The following is an 18,517-nucleotide window of genomic DNA, read 5'->3' on the forward strand; positions in this document are numbered from 1 at the left end:
GTGCGGCCGGGCCCCCCTGCACCCCCCACGCTACGCCACTGTCCTCGCGGCAGCTTCCAGCAGAGACACCTCTGCCGGCATCGGGGAAGAGGAGGCCGGAGCAGCCGCTCGCCAGAGCGCCGTGGCCCCGCTCGCTCGAAGCAGCGGCCGCCTCTGGGCCCCGTCGGAGAGGAGCGCCTGGCTGCCCCTCCGGGCGAAGCCCTCCGTCCCCGGCCAGTTCCCTCTCCCGGAGCCCCAGGGCGCCGCGCTCGGGGGCGGGCGAAGCCTGCCAGGCGGGCGACGCGGGGCGGAGGGCGGCCGCGCGGCCTCGGCCGGCTCCTCCCCGCTCCCTCCCCTGGTTTCCGCTGGCAGCCGAGGAGAGGAGAGGCGAGGCGGAGCCGCCGCGAGCGGAGCGCAGCCCTTCCCCGCCGCTGCCCGGGTTGGCTTCCGACGGCGCGGACAAGACGGTGAGTGCGGCGCGGCGTCGCGCGGGTCCCGCCGCCGCTTCCCGGGGGCCGGCGGGCGAGGCGGGGCCGGACGAGGGCCGGACAGGCCTGCCTGCCTGCCGGGGAAGGCGGACTCGGCGCAGGAGCCGGACCAAGGGGAGGCGGCCCCGCGTCCCGGCGCGGCTGGCAAGGAGGGTCGCCCCGGCTGCTCCGGGAGGGCGGCGAGGCGCCAGGCTGCGCGCAGCCGAGGAAGCGGAGGGGCGGAGCGGACCGCCCTGGAGGGGGCGCGCCGGGGAAGGAATGCGCGGCTTGGGCGCCCAGATGGGGCGCAGCGACTCCAAGGCCCACCATCCCCGGCCCTCGGGACCAGCGGCGAGGGATGACGGGAGTTGTAGTCGCCGCGCATCTGGGGCCGGAGGGGGAGAAGCGCGGGGCGGAGTTGCACCCGAGGGAGCGAGAGAGCGCCCGTGGCCCGGAGCGAGGCGGCTGGCGAGGGATGGAGAGAGCGCTCGAGGGAAAGGCCGAGCAGACGGGCGAGGGAGACCGCGCTCCTGGAGCACAACTGCGCCCAAGTTGGAGGTAGGAGGCTGGGCGTCGAGGCGCCTTCAGGGAAGCCTCTCGCCCCCTTTCCCGGGGGGCTGCACTTGGGCCACAGCTCCGAAACGGGCAGGGAGAGAAGCGGAGATGGGGCGTGGAAACCAGCCCGGTATAGGACCCTGGAAGGCAAGAGCAAAGTTTGCTCTTTGAGATCAAAGAAAAGCGTGCGGATAGGGGCTGTCAAACCTTGAAAATGTGCCCTGGCAGTGAATCCCAAAATGTCCTCTTTGAAAAGCGCTTTCCCAAGACATCCCACTTCCCTAGCACAGAAAGAGACCACGCATTTGAGAAGCCACAAAATGGCTTACCTACACAGAACTCTGCAAAGGTCAGCTTCATGCGCTTTTCCGTGCAGAAGTCAGAAAAGATGCACAGGCAGTCAAAACTTTGCTTAGTTACAAAAGGTGCAAGTTTCTGAACTGTTGGTACAGAAGAACACTTGTTTCAGACTCCGTTCTGGACTGAAACAAAAGAGGCTGGCTAAAGCCATTCTCAGATCTCCTTACATACCAAAATTCACATGAAGAGTGAGAGATAACAAAGGCTCGGTGAGCCAGTGGGAAGTGATGGCACAGGCTAAGTCTGGCAGGACAGCTTACTCCGTGGTTTTAACACCTTCATGCATGAATTAGATTCAAACCTGCTAGGTTTATATGAGGCTGGAACCCTACGCCTGATACATGGGGTGCTTCTTGGCTAATGCTTCCTGGCTGTTTTGTTCATTTTAATCCCTGTTTACTGTGCTTCACAGGAAGTGCATATTTGAAGGGAAGTCCTTTGGCCTCATAAAGAAAGGGAATGCAAGCAGCAACTGATTTAGCCTTGCCAAGTGCTATTTTTCTAGAAAAAGAGGTGCCAGAACTCACCATCAATGCCTCCCTCGTTCTCTTAGAATGGCAATGGTGCCCACCTGAGAGGTGCCGGAACTGAGTTCTGCTGAATTCTGGCTGGGAAAAAGCCCTGTGCTTGTCCACGCATGTGCGTAACCACACATGAGCACATCTGCCTGAACCTGGAAGTGACCTGAAAAGTCACAGAAAGGGGCAGAACAGGGTGGGGCAGCCTTACACGTGCCCCACCGATGCTCACGGGGGTCTGGAACATAACCCCCATGCAAATCGGTTGCTGCCTGTATGGACTTCTTGTTCCTCTCCTGCAGGAGTTCAGAGAAGTGTATGAACCTCAATAACATGTTGGTTATGGAAAGCGGCATAAAATCGAGTGTATTCTTTTAATGCTTGTTGAATTCAGGTGAATGATAGAAATGCGCAGTCAACCATTCAGTATCAGAATGTAGCTTTGCAACACCTGGGAGAAATTTGCGAGTAAAATAGCAGAACTAGTGACATAGTTGAGGGCTCACCACACAGTTACAATGAATTACCTTTGTCTACAAACAGTGTTTGGTCACTGTTAATAATAGGCTCCTAAACATGCAAGGGTATTTTCTGCCTTAAAAGTTAGAAAGGTAGATTACCAAGGGACATTCATTTTCAAGCAATTTGCCCAGGAGAATGAAGAAATTCTCGATAAAAAGGCAAGGGACAGAAATGTAATAAATAGACTATTCACAGGTCTTCATTTTTAAATAAATGTACCACATATATTCTAATAATGCCCAGCATATATTCTACTTAGAAAAGCATGGCTGTATTTATAAAGAAATTTTCCTCATGGGTGTATGTACTAACTAATTGTCTCAGGGTAAAAGAAATATGTGCAAATTATGAGTGATCTCGTTCTTAGAGCTTTAAATGATGCAAACTTTTTGCCCCATTGTCCACCTAGCAAAATGGCTGAATTCATTCCATATATACTGTTGGGATAGAGACTCTCACAACTTGTAACTCTTCCTATGGCCCCAATTCACCCTGTGGTGTTTTCAAATCCTTCCAGGGTCTGAGATAAGTCTCATAGTATTAGTTAAATACTAAACAGTCTTGGAAACGTTAAGAAATGTTTTACAGTCAGCAAACATGTCCTAGTCTCCCTCTTGATTCATATATGAACTTGGAAAAGACAGGCTGCAGTTTTAGACCCACTTGCTCAGCTGGACTTTTCTTCTGTGTAGACATGCATGTGATGGCGCTGTTAGCTGTTCTAAACAGTTAGAAGTAACCCCAAAGTGGAAAATATTGGGGGATTAAATGAGGAGCAGAAGAACTATGTAAGCCACCTTGAGCTCCATGGAGAAAAATGTGAGATATAATGCCATGATACAATTTTAATTGGGTTTCCCCCCCAACTGTGATACACAAAGGCACATAAAGAAATTCATATCCATGGTTGAGAGAAGAGCCTTTAATTGCTAGCCCTTCACTGATTTTAACTGTTCAAAAGCCAAATGAAAACAATATCCCCCCCCATGTTGATACCTCTTTACAAGAGAACCATACAAGGGTTTGCAGGTGAACAGTCCTATCTCTCAGCCCTCCCACTTGAAGCAGCAGGGGTTGCTAGAACTTGGACTGTAACTACTGGAGCATGTGAAGGAATAGATGGGTCTTCCTTTATTCACCAAGTAACTATAAGAAGTCTTGCATAGCTCTCCAACTATGCAAAATTGTTTTTCTCAACTGTTTCGTTTTAAGGCAGCTGCATATTCTGCAACCAGGGCTGTCTGAAGCCTATGCGGCGCCGGGGTGCAAAGATCCACCCAGTGCCCCCCCCCAGGTTGTCCAGTCCCAGGCACGCAGGCGTCTCGCTGGCTTGGTTGCCCCCAAACTCACGGCACAGAGCCGCCTGTAGCAGTAGAGTCCGCTGTTGCACTCTGACCAATGAGCGGGCTCTTCCCCAGATTCAACTCTTGGGCCCCGGACTCTCGGCCTGGCACCCCTGAGAGCCCGGCGCCCGGGTGCCCCGCACTCCTAGCGCCTATGGGTACGATGGCCCTGTCCGCAACCAATACACACAGCCAGTTCAAGTTAATTTCACAACTTTATCCAGTCTCAGGACAAGGAAAAAAATTTGAGGGAGAAATGAGCTGCTTCCAAACATAGATTACATTCACACAATGCTGATAACCTGATGATGCAGAGTTTTCTTACGATATTAAATGCATAGTTTGCTATCGTATGTTATCTTTTTACAATTGCATACCCTCCAATATCCCAGTGACAAACTGCAGGGCGCGAGCCCAACATCTCCCCCATCAAATTTTCCCCTTGAAGGGGCAGATTTGTGTTTTTTGTCCAACATACACATACACGCTCTGCCCGATCTGGACCACCCCCCACCAGCCCATTTTCTCCCTTTCCCTCTACACCTACCTTTGCAGGATTGCTAACCCCTGCGAAAAGTCCCCTTTGCCAGCACTGCCCGCCTACTTGCCCACTCTGCTTTACCAGCTGCCAAGGACCCCCTTGGCTCCAGCCCTGTCTACCTCCTACATTCCTTTTTAAAAATGATTTTTTAAAAAGGGGGGGGGGAGGTGCTTTGAGTTACTACAGGGTTTTTCCGGTGCATTCCTATACATGCCTACTGAAGTCCTGCTGTGCTCTCTGTATGACCTGTTTTTCTATGGCTGGTTACAACTCTCCAAATATCACAAATTGCAAAAAGAACAAAATGGATTCTCTACGGAAAGTTGTTCACAAATTGATAAAGATACAGGTTTGGGCAAACTACCCCCTCTAATTGTGTAAAAGAGGTTTGATTTGGTTTCTGCATTTGTTAGAGTGAAACTGCAGCCACACTTCTTCTCAACTGCTTTTCCACTTGATTCTTTTTGTGCACAGCATTTACGGTATTCCCTCTTCAGATAAATCCCCCATCTTGTCTTCATTTGCTTTACAAAGCAAGGTGTCAGCAATCCTCAGTGGAAAGAAAGCCCTCATCCCCATAGATCGGCTGGCACCAGATGACCAGCCAGATGGTAGAGATGTCAGTTGCCAAATCTGGCGACAATTAACAATTGCTATTAAAAACGTCATATTAAAAATGTGTCACTGATATGAATTGTGTATTGGCTCATGTGATTTGGGAGGGGGGAAGATTACTATCATTGGTACAATGTGCGACTGAATTGTTAAATATATTAGCGTTAATGATACACACAATTCGTTTTTTGCTTTGTACTCTTGGAGGGTGGGAGGCACCTGTAACAGTATGTTTCTGTATCTACAAATGGCTTCATATCTGCCTGTTGTCATCCAATGCTCCTTCCCTCCAGCTTTCCCCTCAGTTAAATCATCCTTTGTCTTAGAAGCCCCCTGCCCCTGGGAAGTCCTTTTCTGTTCTTTTGTGTCCTCAGACGCCATACTCTTCTCCTTGGAATTCTCCAGGACATTGCTCCTCACTTCTGTCCCAAGCTTACTCAGCCTCACAACTGCCTCCACTTGGATATCTTCCTTCTTAAATAAATAAATAAATACAAGCTTAGCGTTTTTTATTTGAGGGAAACTTTTTCTGTTTTAAATCATAGAATCATAGAATCATAGAGCTGGAAGAGACCACAAGGGCCATCGAGTCCAACCCCCTGCCAAGCAGGAAACACCATCAGAGCACTCCTGACATATGTTTGTCAAGCCTCTGCTTAAAGACCTCCAAAGAAGGAGACTCCACCACACTCCTTGGCAGCAAATTCCACTGTCGAACAGCTCTTACTGTCAGGAAGTTCTTCCTAATGTTTAGGTGGAATCTTCTTTCTTGTAGTTTGGAACCATTGCTCCATGTCCGCTTCTCTGGAGCAGCAGAGGGGCAGATCTCAAGGGCAGACTATGAAGCCTACCTTCAGTTACCGCCAACATAGTCTTAGTTTCTTTTGTGGAAGCCAGTCAACATTTTGTAATCCTTTGGGCTTGTAAAATTAAAATTTGACTCTTGATTCTTCATTGCAGGGGGTTGGACTAGATGACCCTTGGGGTCCCTTCCGACTCTACAGGTTCTATGATTCTGTGATTCTATGATTCACATGACTTGTGACCTCACGTCCATTGAACTAATCCATTTCACTATTTGGACATCTTTCTCGTGGTGCTTTTAGCTGCCTTGTTTTACGTGCAGCAGAAGCGGTACTGAAGTCACACTTCGAATCATACAGGCAGTACAGGAGCACAGTGTCAATCCGAGCTCTTGAAGCTAGCAGCCTGCCAATTTGTTACTTGGAGGTGATGCAACTGAAAACACGCTTTCTAGCACTGTAATATATCATACCAAGGCTGTGTTTGCCAGGCACTGCATTGACAATGAGTTAATCTTGGACAATGGGCCTCATTACACATTGGCAGAATTGCAAATGTTTGGGGAAGAAGTTCATTCAGTTGACCATTAGCATGTATTAGCTGCAGCCCAACAGTCTAGCTGAAATATATGTGGACATAATCAAACCCGTGCCAGGAAATCTTGGCTTACATATTTTTCAGAATATACCACTGGAATCAGCGTTCTCAGCTGCCCAGACGCAGAGACAACTGCAAATTCTTGAGAGTAGACCTACACATAAAGTCCATTCCTGTCAGAGAACAGAAGGGATAGAGGGGACCTAGAACCAGCTTATGGTGAGCGTATTTATGGAGAGATTTCACAAAGGCCTTGCATACCTGGGTGAATTGGACAAAGAACCAATACAAACAGCACATGCAGTGTACAAAGCCAGTCAAAGATGCTTTGCCGCCTGAGGCAAAACAGAGAAGGGTATTCCCTTGCTGCCGCCACTATCATGCTATCATAGTCTGCCGCCTGTGCTTTTTGTGATGATAGCTGACTGCAGAAAAATATAATAATATATGAAATGTTGCCCTTTATATGCCTGTCCCCAACTGACTTTCTGTTCTTTTTCCTCAACCTGGACTTTCCAGTTCAAAGCCTGGAGCTTGAGCAGGATGTGACCCACCAGTTAGATTCAGCTCTCTACTTGTGGCCAATATGATACGGTCTTGATAGAAGGACTCTGCCTATAAGCCACAGAGGCGGCAGCCCTATCAAGAGAGTGGGCCATGAATTCAGAAAGAGGTGATCTTAGCATTCAATACAATTTCAAATTTGTATGTAAAATGTCATTGATTGTCAAATACTTCTCATTTAAAAAACCAACAATCTGGTTTAACTGGATTGCTTCACCACAATATCAGATTACTAAAGGGATTTTTGCAACTATAGGAGAATTAAAATGCTCTGCATTGTTTATAGACTGGTGCCATTTTCTATGAAAATCCCAGGCAGCACATTTTCTTGGCAAATCTGCATGTGTTTTTAGTTATGCTTCCTGCTTTTATATTTCTGTGAGTGTTTCCTTTGATAGCGACTGAGAACAGTGGATTGACTAAATGCCTTACATTAGTATTTTAACAATAGATGTTTGTCCAGGGACAGTGGCTTAGAGTTGGCTGGTACCAGCCATCTACAACCAGTGGATGTGGGGGTCAGGTTCAGGGAACCCAGCCAGTGCAAATAAGCCCGTTTGTTGGGGCTTCTATTGCTTTCCCAACTGAGAAACTGCTGAATGTAATTTAGGAATAATTATGTGAACATGGGGAGAGGCCAGAGGGAAAAGTGGGTAAGTTAGCAAAATCTGTGTAAGCGGGTGTCTCTTTTTTGTTTAGGAAAGAAGATTTATCATCATCATGATCCTGTGTCCTAATTCTGATTCAAGTCTTTGCATACCGTAACTTACGTATCGAAAATAGGAAGAGTTATGATAACCCTGAGGTTTGCAGAAGTACAAAAACAGTATTTAGAAGAAGAAGCAGCATTAAGGTGCGGGGGCTGAAAGCAGGCGCGAAGGAAGGCGTCATGACACCTGGGGCGGGTGTCGCTACATAGGACTCATGTGCAGTGTCGCTACCGCATGCGCCCTACGTAGTGATGCCGCACATGCGCTGTATAGCGGCTTGCCACCGGTGCCACTCCAGTGCTCCTCTTGATCCCGGCCCCGTCCATACGGCGCTGGAGTGGCACCAGCAGCAAACCGCTATTCAGCGCATGTGCGGTGTCGCTACAGACAGTGCATATGTGCGATGCCGCACACGCACTGTACTTAGCAGTTTGCCGCTGGTGCCGGGATCCTCTGCTTGCGGCTGCAGCCATGAACGGAGGATCCTCCACATGCAATTGCGGCTGCGCAATGGCTGCTCGTGCTGCTACGAACCCCCGCTGGGTGACTTCTTGTCACCCCCACAGACATGGAACCTGGGGCGTAACACCCCCCCCCGCCCCATTGCGACACCACTGGCTGAAAGTCCCCATAGAAATCAGTGGAGATGGACTAGGCACACCAATGTTCATCCCCGTCTCTCCCAACACAGCCCAAAAAGAACTGTGGCCATGACTTACTGGTGCCTGAGGGTGGGGTGTGGGAACAGAACAGGAGAGGGGGGGATGGAGGGACCGGAGCCATGAAAAGGGCTCTCCCCTGTAATGTTTGGTTGCTGGGGCCCATTTGTTTCTCCTGTTCCTGGTTCAAATCCAGTGTTGGAAACTCAAGATATAGAAACCCTGTGTGCCAAAAGGCACATTAAGCCATAGTTGCGGTTACCAAAGCAGAATGTCTAGTTTCCATTTTTGGGCAAGATGGCTCTAGAGTCTTATTTTTCAAATGATGAACTGAATGTCATGGACTGGCTGAATGCAAAGGAGTGGGGGAGGCACCAGCTGGAGGAATCCCCAGGGGAAGAAGGCTCAGAGTCGGGCTTAGTGGTGGGAAGACAAGGAGTGGTCATGGGGAGAAGAGGGGAAAGACTGGGAAGAGGAAGTGTTGGGAGCTGAAGAGGTAACAGGGTTTGGTGAGCAGGAAGAGGTGGTGGAAGAAAGAAGGGGGACCCAGAGATGAGGCAGGCCGCTGAAGAAGCCTGGGGTCTCTCCCTCTTACTTCAACTGGCTCCCTTCCACTTGGTCTTCCAGAACCAGAAGAGGAATGAAGAAGGCAGAGCAAAGGCAGACAAGGAGTCTCAGATTGCTTGGGAAGGACCTTGGGTAGACCTAGGAAGCTGTGGGGAGGCGGGGACCTTTGGTCCTTTCAACAGCCTCATTGGGGCAAGATCTACCCGTTTCTTTGAATAAGGAGTTATTGCTGACCTGACCCTACTCTCACCTTGACAACATATTCCTGCAGGGCAGATATTTCATTTATTCACTGCGTATACAGGTAACTCCCCGTTGGTGTAGGGGGGGTTGTTATCTTGTGCATTGGCATCCACCCCAGTCCCACCTTGCCTTCTTCCAGGGCCAATAATGGAGTGTGCGTTGGCAGCCACACACCAATCAAATATGCGCAGAATGGTTGCCCCCTGTATTTCCCTCCTTCCCTCCAAGGAGTTCAAGATGCCAGACATAGTTCCCTGTCTCCCCAGCTTATCCTCACAACAACCCTGTGAGATAGGGCAGGCTGAGAGTGAGTGTGGCACATGGTACTCCATGAGCTATATGGCTGAGTAGGGATTCGAACTCTTGTCTCCCAGGTCCTAGTCTGGCACTCTAACCACTACACCGCCAAGACAGTGATTGCATCCTGATATATATCATACATATGTGGATTGATGTCTAATGTGTATGCTGTTCCCAATCCAGCAAGAGAACTCTGTATTGGTGTGTGAATCTCCTGGCTATGTGGAGACGTACTGCAGTCTTCTTCGTAAGGATGCTAAGACCTTGACTTTGCAAATGAATCTTGTGGGGTGTCCAGGGCACAGTCTAGTCCTGTTGTTTTGGATGAGTTTCAGTTGGTAAGGCTCGAGGATGTGGACAAGGTGCTCGGATTGGTCAGGGTGACCACTTGCGGTCTAGACCCTTGCCCCTCTTGGCTGATAAAAACCAGCAGGGAGGGAACAGCTGGCTGGGCCAGGGTGGTGATCAATGCCTCTTACAAGAGGGGATGGTCCCTGCCTGTTTGAAGGAGACAGTGGTAAAACTACTCCTTGCGAAACCTTCTCTGGATTCAGAAAACCTAACTAACTACTGACCAGTTGCTAATCTCCCTTTCCTGAGCTAGGTTCTGGAGCGAGTGGTCACAGACCAGATCCAGGCACTTTTGGAAGAAACTGATTTTCTGGATCCATTTCAATTGGGGTTTATGCTGGGTTTTGGCACAGAAACTGCTTTGGTTGCCCTGTATGATGACCTCCGTTGAGAGAAAGACAAGGGAAACTTGTTCCTGTTAATTCTTCTTGATCTCTCAGCGGCTTTTGATACCATTGACCAGGCTTCCTCAATTCCCATCATCCCTGACCACTGGTCCTGCTAACTAGGGATCATGGGAGTCCATGGTATCCTTCTGGAGCAGCTGTCTGAGTTGGGGGTGAGTGGAACTGCTTTGTAGTGGTTCCAGTCCTACTAAGATGGTCGCTCCCAGAGGGCGATGCTTGGGGAGTGCTTTTCAGCTCCATGGAGTATTCAGAGTGGAGTTCTTCAGGGCTCAATTTTATTCTCTGCTACTTAACATCTACATGAAACTGCTGGGGTTAGCCAGAGGTTTGGAGTAAGTTGTCAGCAATATGCTGATGACACTCAGCTCTATTTCTCCTTTACATCTGCAGGTGAGGTAGTGGAAGTGCTGGACCAGTGTCTTGCCTTGGTAATGGACTGGGTGAGAGCCAACAAACTGAAGCTCAATCCAGATAAGACTGAGGCACTGTTAGTGGGTGGTTCCCTGGACTAGATGGCTGGGAGGTCACCTGCCCTTGATGGGGCTACACTTCCTCTGAAGGAGCAGATTCGTAGCTTGGGGGTACTCCTGCATCCTCTGCTGTCACTCAAGGCTCAGGTGGCCTCAGTTGTCCAGAGTGCCTTCCATCAGCTTCGGCTGGTGGCCCAGCTACGCCCCTATCTGGATAGGGATAGCCTCAAGGGCCACCTCTTTCCATATGAACCTACCCAGACGCTGAGATCATCTTCTGAGGCCCTTCTTTGTGTGTCTCCTCCTTGAGAGCTTCGGAGGGTGGCAACACGAAAACGGGCCTTCTCTGCAGTGGCTCCCCATCTATGGAATGTTCTCCCCAGGGAAGTTGGCCTGGTGCCTTCATCATACACCTTTAGGTGCTGGGCAAAAACATTCCTTTTTAACCAGGCCTTTGGTTGATTTGATGGACATCCTATGTCCTTTTAAAATGTGGGGTTTTTTTGGGGGGGAGGGGGTGTTATTGGGTTGTTGTTTTTCTTTTGATGGTATATATTGTGGTTTTATATTTTGATTTTATTCTGTGAATCGCCCTGAGACCTCTGGGTAACATGACATGACATGACATGACATGACATGGCATGGCACGGCACGGCACGGCACGGCACGGCACGGCACGGCACGGCATAACATAACATAACATAACATAACATAACATAACATAACAACATAACATAACATAACATAACATAACATAACATAACATAACATAACATAACATAACATAACATAACATAACATAACATAACATAACATAACATTTGCAGTGGTGTGTGTCCCATCCCCACTTAGATTTAATATACTTCACAGGCATGGCTTTCTGTGAATGGATTTATGAGGCTAGGAGACAGTTAACAGAGTTTCTGATAAACAAAGTTTGATGAGCTTTTCCTGCCTTGTTGTTTAAATCTAAAATTATACATGGCATTTCCTTTGCCCTTGAACTCTTGGAAGTTGATAAACAAATGTATGGATAAAAATGCATCATGAGCCAGACTTAACTAGAATATGTTTTTAAAAAAGTACAGTATGAATAAATAAATTAGTTTGGGAGGAACATAATTACTATGTCTGGCAATTATGACTAAGTGTATAATTACTACGTCAGCTTATATATGCTTGTTGGTGTCTGTTGCTTGCTTAAATGCTTAGTGGCTTTTCGCCACTAGATGGTGCTTATAACACTTCGTTAACTCATAAAGCAGAGGTTTTCAACCTTTTTGGGTCCATGGCTCCCTTGACCAACTACATACATTATTTCTGTGGCACCCCTGTGGGGCCCAGGAGCTCAATTATGTCACCCCTTGCCTGCAGAGCTGGCAGCCCCTCACCCCTTTTTGAACACCCTCCCTTGTGGAGTGTTCCCTCAGCCTCCTCTATCCTCTCCTTGGGAGTCCTCTGGGCAGCCGCTGCTGCCGCCCCTGGTCTCTGAGCTGCACTCCCCACCCCACCCCGAATAGAGGTGCCTCCTTGCACTGCCCCACAGGGGCCTGGGAAGCACCCCCTGGACAGCCCCAGAGCATCATTCACCTGGGGAGTTTGTAGCCAGGGCTGCTGCAACGAACATTAATGCATTTCTTCAAAATGAGAGCCATGATTTGCATAAAAATGATCCATCTTACAAATGATCCATCTTACAAATGAAACTTGTTTCTCAAGTTTCAACCTAACTTACTTTCAAAGAGTTGTTGTACCAGTAAAATGCTGGTACAAATCACAAGGAAGGAGAGATACAACTAGCAAATTAATAATAATAAAAATATCTCTTCCTCTTTGTAATTCATACCAGCATTTTAGATGGTCCCTATTCTTAGGATATCTTCAGTGCCCAATATATCATAGGAGAGCACTTTCAAATTGCTGATTTCAGAGAATAAGACAAATATGAAGTGAACAATATGACTTCTGCCAAAACAGTTTTGAAAGCCGGATGCCTAATGAGTTGAGGAACCTGTGGAAAGGGTTTCTTACACCACCTTCATGAAGGGAATGGAGAGCTGTCGCCTTTTGGAAATTTTCTGTTCCATAGTGGAGGATGCTTTGCCTACATCACTTATGAATTATATCTGCCAGCATACTCTGCGCAGATCACCAGTCTTGCAGGGGAACATCCTGGTGTCTGGGAAGCATGAAAAAATGGCAGCTTTTCTGGTCAGATCTCTTGCAATTATCCCCCTGTGTCAGTCCCCATAGATCAAGGCACTGAAGTTATGGTAAACAAGGGCATTTAGACTTCAGGGGGCACAGCATCCTTCTGCCTCAAGTCTGGTGCAGTTGGAAGGCAATACAGCAGGGGTTGGCAAGGCTTACCGGGCATGGGCTGGATCACTCCCGCGGGGACCGTCTGTGGGCCAGACCGGCGCAGCGCGACACCGAAAATCGCTTCTGTGCATGCCCAGATGCCAGAAATCGCGCCTGCGCATAAGTGATTTTCAGCGTTGGGGCATGCGCAGATGCGATTTCCAGAGCTGCAGAAGAGAGTTGCCGTGCTGCACCAGTTTAGTGCAGGGCACGGGGACTCGTCGAGTGGGCGGGTCAGTTCGGGGGCGGCTCATGGGCCGGTTAAGCGACCCTCATGGGCTGCTTCCAGCCCATGGGCCTTAGGTTGCCGACCTCTGCAATACAGCATCTCAGAACTTTGGAGTGCTTTCCTTGAACAATTGTGAAATATGATGCAAGGTAGCAAAAATGTATCTCATCACTGCAGGCTTGTGTGCATGGCTTGCTACATGTGCAAAAGGGATGCTATCTCATAAGGCAATACTATCTGCTGTGTGTCTTATGAGAACCAGCAGCAGATGCTCCTCAGGACATTGATTGATACCTTTGCCATTGGGAGAGCTTCCACAAGGTGAAGGGCTGCTTATAGGCTCTGGGAAAGTCATGCAAGGGCTCTAGCATGTTGCCAGAGCCCTCCTGCTCCCTTTCCAAAGCTGGGTAAGCAAAGCTCTGGCCTTTGGGAAGGAGGTACAAAGGCTGTGGCAGCATCCCAGAGCCCTCACACCTCCTTCCCAAACAGCTGTGTGTGTGTGGAAATAAATGGAGAGCATTTCTTTATTCCAGGCACCCCACCCGTGTGAGTATAACAAGTGTAAGCTGCAAATTACCAGTACTGTTTAAGGTTTTATTAGGGGGAAAGAATGATGTAAGCCTGCAGTTTTAACCTAGAAACAAGAGTGCTTGTGCTATCATATATTTGAAGAAACCCAATGCTTTTTTTGTCGGAAAAAACTGGTACTGGTACTTAGGACCCTCCCTACCTGAGCTGGGCTGAAGCTTCCCAGGCTTGGGAGCGGGGCGGGGGGTGCTGGTACTGCCTACTGGCTTGTCCTGCCAGGAAAAAAAGCACTGAGGAAACCTATGCTAAAGGAACTTATTTTGGTGCATTCTGTATCTTCTTCCATGTAAACAGAAGTGGCATTTTAGTTCAACGGGCCTTCTATAACCTAAGGTTACCAGACGTCCCCATTTCCCAGGGACAGTCCCCGGATTTACAAATCAGTCCCCATACAAAATCCATTGAGGTTGAAAAGTGTCCCTGGATTCATTGAAAAAAATCTGGTAACCTTACTATAACCTGCACCATAGCTTGTGTTGGTGTGTGTGTGGAATATTTTGAGTTCCACAGTAATGTAGTTTTAAGTCTTTAAGTTTAGTGGTTGGGAACCTGTGGCCCCCCAGATACTGTTGGACTATAGCTCTCGCCCGCCCACCCTGAGCATTGTTGATACTGGGTTGGGTTAATGGGAGCTGGTGTCAGTGTTCAGCCCAACAGGCCATTTTGTTCCAAAGTATATCTTGCTCCTGGGAAGAAGCAATGGAAGCATTCTGATCTTCTCTAGCATCCACTCTCTGACTTCATCCCCAGGGGAGCAGCATCTGGTGCAGCCTTTTGTGGTCTATAAATCCTGCTACATCACCAAGCAGCATAATATTACATTTTTATGAAGCTTTTTGCCCCCTTTCTTTTTCCTTTTTTGAAAGCAAGCTGTGAGCGGAAGGGATGACAATGCTTTTACTAGTTTCACATCATAATGTCACTCATTAAAAAAGCATTGCTATCTAAAGTACTTTTTATGCTGAGATCAGCTTGAGTTATCATTAGTTTCTTTTCCAGCAGTCAAGGTTTTAGCTTTCGTTTTGATGTTGAATCAGTACGAAATCTGATTAGTAAGTATGCATACATGGTGACACATTGTACTCCGGGGAGCTCAATGACGGAATTTAGGTACAATGGTACACAAATTATTCACGCACATACTCTTGATCTTCCCTCCTGCTGACCTAAAAGTAAGTGTGTGTGTGTGTGTGTGTGTGTGTGAGAGAGAGAGAGAGAGAGAGAGTCCCTCCCTCCCTCCTTCTCTCATACACACATACATATCTTGTGACTCTCAAATTTCACCCTAGGTTGAAATCCTTCAGCTAGCTCGGGGAGGGGGAGGTGTCACAGAGTTTATAGTGAGATGTTTCAATACATGAAGACTACATGTATGTGCTTCCCTGAAAATGAAGGTGGCTCTAGTGTGAGGTAATTAAAGGCAGGGGAACTGGAGACCCACAGTTGACCCATGAGCCACAATTTACTGAAAAGTTCTCCTGCACAAGGGCAACTGAAATGAACAGGAGCTGTGCAAGAATATGCTGTTGTTGTTTAGTCATTTAGTCGTGTCCGACTCTTCATGACCCCATGGACCAGGCACTCCTGTCTTCCACTGCCTCCCGCAGTTTGGTCAAACTCATGCTGGTAGCTTTGAGAACACTATCCAACCATCTCGTCCTCTGTCGTCCCCTTCTCCTTGTGCCCTCCATCTTTCCCAACATCAGGGTCTTTTCCAGGGAGTCTTCTCTTCTCATGAGGTGGCCAAAGTATTGGAGCCTCAGCTTCAAGATCTGTCCTTCCAGTGAGCACTCAGGGCTGATTTCCTTCAGAATGGATAGGTTTGATCTTCTTGCAGTCCATGGAAATCCTTGCAATAATATAGCAATTCCTATTCGTTTCAATAAGGCTTGCACCAGAGAACTTCACTGGATTGTACCCATGCCAATGAGTGTTGGCAGGGAGTGCTATTAGCATTCTCTGCTTCCAGCACCAAAAGGTCTTTGACCTTCCTTGCCCATCTGCACTATACATTTAAAGTGGCACCATGCCAAATAACTGTCACAGCTCCACCAAAGGAATCCTGGGAACTGTAGTTTGCTGCAGGTGATGGGAGAGACTCTGATTGCCCTCACAGAGCTATAATTCTCAGAGCAGTGTAACAGTTAGTCCCTCTTCCCAGAGAGCTTGTGAGAATTGTCACTATGTGTGTGTGGGGTATATTAGCTGCTTGCTCCACTGTCGCTTGGAGTCTCCCTGTTTCGTGCACATGGGTGCTGTTGCCATTGCGTCCGCGTTGGGAAATCTGTAATGACACCGATATTGGAGTTTGCCGTTCTTGCCTCAGTATGTTTACATGTGGACCGAGACACGAGAGTCGGGGCCTGGGCACAGTCCTGGGGACATGGGCCTGGGGGATGCTGCTTCATACTGTGGGGTGTTTCTCTGCTGCTGCCACCAGCCCTCCTTGCAAGAGATGGGTGGGGGTGGGGGTCCCCGACCTTTCTGGAGTGCCCTTGTGGTTGTGCTCTGGGCCCTCTTCCCTGTGAGGAGATTTGGTGCTGCTGCTCACCTCCTGCTGGTGGTTCCTGTAGGAGAGAGAAGCTTGGGGGAGAAGTGTTAGTGTTATATGCATTGTTTGCAAAATTTCCTCCCAGAGTGCCTAAAGGCAGTTGTCTACCTCTCAAGCCCCACAGCTGACACATGTCGGGTTGCACATGCATGCTGTTGTCCTGTTGTCTCCAGACATTCTCAACTGAGAACAATCCGTCAGCCTGCTGGGTCACAGGCATATGGAAGTTAGCAAATTCCCCCTTTCCCCTCCCCTTCTCCTTTGGTAGTGAGGTGGGATGGAGGGAAGTGAGAGGGAGCCTCCCCTCCCCCAAGGGAGCACATCTTCAAGGCCAATTTCCCCTTCGCTATAAAGGTAAAGGGACCCCTGACCATTAGGTCCAGTTGTGACTGACTCTGGGGTTGCAGCGCTCATCTCGCTTTATTGGCCAAGGGAGCCAGCGAACAGCTTCCGGGTCATGTGGCCAGCAGGACTAAGCCGCTTCTGGCGAACCAGAGCAGCGCACGGAAGCGCCGTTTACCTTCCTGCCGGAGCAGTACCTATTTATCTACTTGCACTTTGACGTGCTTTTGAACTGCTAGGTTGGCAGGAGCAGGGACCGAGCAACGGGAGCTCACCCTGTCGCAGGGATTCGAACTGCCGACATTCCGATCGGCAAGTCCTAGGCTCTGTGGTTTAACCCACAGCGCCACCCACGTCCCACCCCCCTTCGCTATAGGGTCCATTTAATTTGTGAGCAGAGAGCGCTTCTTCTCAGTGCAGTGGACTGGGATAGGGGAGCTGGCTTTAGGGAAGCACTGGCCCATGAGCTCAGTTCCCCATGTTGAAAGAGGGTGGCAGTGACTGTCCCTATAGACAGCCAAACCGAGAGACATGCGTCAGCTCCATCGACTGGACTGTGAAGCAAGGACTTGCAATGGCTGTGTCTAGACCCAGCTCATTGGTACTGGGAATCCTGGGTGGGGAATGGGCAGGGAAGGTAGAAAGAAAAAAAAGACACACTTGTTATTTTACCTTGGTCTTGTCAATTGACTGGCAGGATTTTAAAGAAGAATTCTAGACTATGATATATCTATATCTATATATCTATCTCCTACTTTTTTGTAACTAAAATTAACTGTTGAGGAATGGTATACGACTTCCTAGGCAGTTACACAATGCTTCATGAAATTAGGACAGCTTCAGCTTAAATGAAAAAGAAGAAGAAAAAGAATCAGGTTTCAAGGAAGAAATTCTTCATGTACATGATTATGCCATCTTCCCTTCTCAGAAACCAGACTTCTAAAGTGCAAGCACCTGATGGCCTAATTAATGCCATATAAAAAGTCAGGAAACGGTTGGATCCTAGGTATGGAGGTGGTGGATTCATGGATGAGCAGAATGATCTCTCTTGTAAGACTAGCCCTCAGAGTCACCTGATGAAATGCGTCGGCAGTAGGTTAAACTAGTATTCAGAGGCATCTGCCTCTGATACTGGAAGTAATATAGTCATCTGATTGATGGACTTCTCTTCCATATAAGTTCCCTTTCCTCCTCTTAGAGGAATTGCTCCAGCCCCTTGATAATTTTGGTTGCCCTTTTTGGCACCTCCTACAATGTCCTTTCTGAGGTGTGGTGACCAGAACTTTACACAGAATTCAAATTATGGTCCTGCAATAGGTTTGTATAGAGGAAGCATTCTGATATTGGCAGTTTTATTTTCAGTATCTTTTCTGATTATTCTTATCATGGAATTTGCCCTTTCACATTTGCCACACACTGTGTCAAAAATTTCATTGACTTATCCATTATGACTCCAAAATCTCATTGCTGGTCATTCACTGCCAGTTCAGACCCCACTAATATATATGTGAAACTTTATAGTTGCTTACATCAAACTACATTTGGCATTTTAATGTCATTTCCCTCTGCTTTGTTCCCTTGCAGTCCCTTTTTGTTTTTACCACCCTGAAGGTTGGGTGTCATCAACAAAGTTGGTGGGCTCACTGCTCACTCCTAACTCCGGGTCATTTATGAACAAGTTAATCACTAGTCTCAATCCAGATTCTTGGGGAAGGCTGCTCCTTTTGGCACCAAATGCAACCCCACTGGGATTTGTTCCCCTCAAGTTCTTCTAGCTGAAGCTTCATGGTGGAGCCAGTCCCTGCCAAAAGTTGCAAACTCTGCATTTGGCAGGGATCTTCCTCAGCTGCACTCCTGAAACTTTTCTTTAAAGT

At 48.3% G+C, this 18,517-nt stretch overlaps 1 protein-coding gene across 2 annotated transcripts in view; it reads left to right on the forward strand.

The window, feature by feature from the left end:
• Positions 1 to 327: 327 nt before the first annotated feature.
• The window catches only part of TSPAN9 (tetraspanin 9), a 128,148-nt gene continuing 109,958 nt past the window's right edge, over positions 328 to 18,517 (forward strand). Inside the window, exon 1 of one of the 2 annotated variants that reach the window (XM_079991718.1) lies at positions 328 to 446. The gene's annotated coding sequence lies outside the window, so the exon portion shown is untranslated. Of the gene's footprint in view, positions 447 to 846; positions 1,005 to 18,517 lie in introns of those variants that run through there. The other variant, XM_079991719.1, reaches the window with a different exon arrangement.

This window comes from Podarcis cretensis (assembly GCF_951804945.1).
Source record: "Podarcis cretensis genome assembly, chromosome: 9".
Lineage (NCBI taxonomy): Eukaryota > Metazoa > Chordata > Lepidosauria > Squamata > Lacertidae > Podarcis > Podarcis cretensis.